The sequence below is a fragment of the Gymnoscopelus braueri genome (genome assembly GCF_963280865.1).
Source record: "Gymnoscopelus braueri genome assembly, chromosome: 8".
Taxonomy (NCBI): domain Eukaryota; kingdom Metazoa; phylum Chordata; class Actinopteri; order Myctophiformes; family Myctophidae; genus Gymnoscopelus; species Gymnoscopelus braueri.
Window position 1 is genome coordinate 31,767,074 of NC_137609.1, and position 2,239 is coordinate 31,769,312.

A 2,239-nucleotide genomic window follows, 5' to 3' on the forward strand; every position below is an offset into this window, starting at 1 on the left:
CTGACAACACGCTCGTCAAGTCGCGCCTACATGAGCGTGCGACGTCCGGTTGATGGACTTCAAAATAAGAGCATACTGGGTGAAGTTGCATTTGGAGTAGACGAACCTGTAACGAACCTGTAACGTGCAAAAAAACCCTTTTACAGGTCCAATAAAGATCATAAAAACAACTAACATATTTTTCTGACCAATCATGCACTGTAAATGCTAAAATGGTTTAGATTATATAAAATAAGTAAAAGACGTATGTAGAAAAGTATATTTTCCCAGTAGAACAGGACAGTGCATCAGCGTTCCAATGGAGACAATGCACTAGTAATAACCATAACTCTGTTACTGTAATTCTCAAGCTACCTCAGTTGTACCCCAACCTCAGTTGGGGTACACCAGGACGGGGACCCAGGGCCGGACTTACCGTTGGGCTAGCTCAGGGGCCCCCAACTGGGGGGGCCTCTTTTTATGATCAAATTGTAAAGTAACCCTACCAAATTAACTGAATTAAAGTAACAAAAACCCGAAATAAAAGGAAAAAAGCCAATGGCCTCAAAAAATACTCTAGCCCACGGGTCTCAACTCCTATAAATCCGGCCCTGCGGGTACCCAGTGCTTATCACAGCTGATCGAAGGCTGTACCGCACCTCTTCACCCACAGTAAGGCCTACTTTGTGTGTCAGGCGGTGCAGTGGCCTGGCATGGGCCGCAAAGTCTCTGACAAAATGTTTATATTATAATTCTAGGCCCTGAAAACTGCCGGACAGTCCTTTACAGTGGCCTGGCCGGCCACCTTAGCTGGGTCAGTGGCGACCCTTCTCTGCTGAGCATGTGACCCAGGTCCCCCTCATGTTTTCGCTCTACATATATACATATCTCCCGCGTAAAGTTGGTTCGTCGAGCTGAACCAACTGAGACCAGAGATGTGGTCAAGTGTATCTTCAATGCAGGGCAGTGGGAAATGCCCCCCCATCACCCATGGTCTCACAACCCAGCCCATACACATGCATACGAAAACCAAATGGAGTAACAGACACAAATCGCATCAATCACAATAAACATGCAAAACACAGGGTAAGTGATTTGCAATTATTCAAATAATTGCAAAATGGGTCTATATTCTGATAGTACTCATTGCTAGTTGCGAGTGTTTGTTCAGTAAAAGGAGTCTCCCACATTTCTCCAGCTCTTTATTAAACAGAAAATGCATTTTCAGTGCTCTCTCCTGATTGGCTTAAATGTTGTCACCTACCTGAAAATGTACTATAGAGCGTCGCAGTTCCCGCCCACTTCCTGTTTTTTTTGGTGCCGGAAGAAAAAACTCAATGCATTTTTCCATTGACATTTCCAAAAATATTTATATCTATTAATTTAAGCCTCGAATCAAGCCATCACGAGATGACATGAATCATGACCATAAAACGTTTTTTTCTGTGATTTTTTTTTTTTTATATTTAATTATATGATATACTATATTTAATAAATACCCTTTGTTTTGCCGTTTTCAACAAAAAAAAAATCACAGAATCAAACGTTTATGGTCATGATTCATGTCATGTCATGATGGCTTGATTCGAGGCTTAAATTAATAGATATAAATATTTTTGGAAATGTCAATGGAAAAATGCATTGAGTTTTTTCTTCCGGCACCAAAAAAAACAGGAAGTGGGCGGGAACTGCGACGCTCTATATTCTGTTTACTAAAGACCTGGAGATACCCCTGTGACCGAACAAACGCTCTGTAGCAATGATTACTATCAGAATATAGTACTTTAACTTTTTAAACCCCAAAAATATATATATAAAAAAATATCACTTAGTTACCCTACCTTTAAGACGAACAGGCTCTTCACTGTCCCAAACTACTACAAACATGTTTGTAACATTTTTAAGTGGCCACCAAATCTATTTTATTTTTTTATTGTTGTTGTTTGCAACATATTCCTGAAATGTTTAGTGTACAGTGCTTTTTCGTTGTATTTGTTACTTACTCAAAAATATATAACTGCAACATTATTAGACAACTCAACTGAACACTTATTGTGAAGTCCACCAACCGGAAGTGAAATGCTTACTAAGGACCGATATGACGAGCGTGTTTCAATGATGTATCCTGACGGAACACTGTGCTCGTCTGTCAGTCCCCGGTAACAAGCCTGGGCTCAGTCAGTGGCCAGTGTCAACTCCCACAATCCACAGCGAACTAAACATTGAAGTGAGTGAGCGCGCTGTTGCCATGAGTAATTTG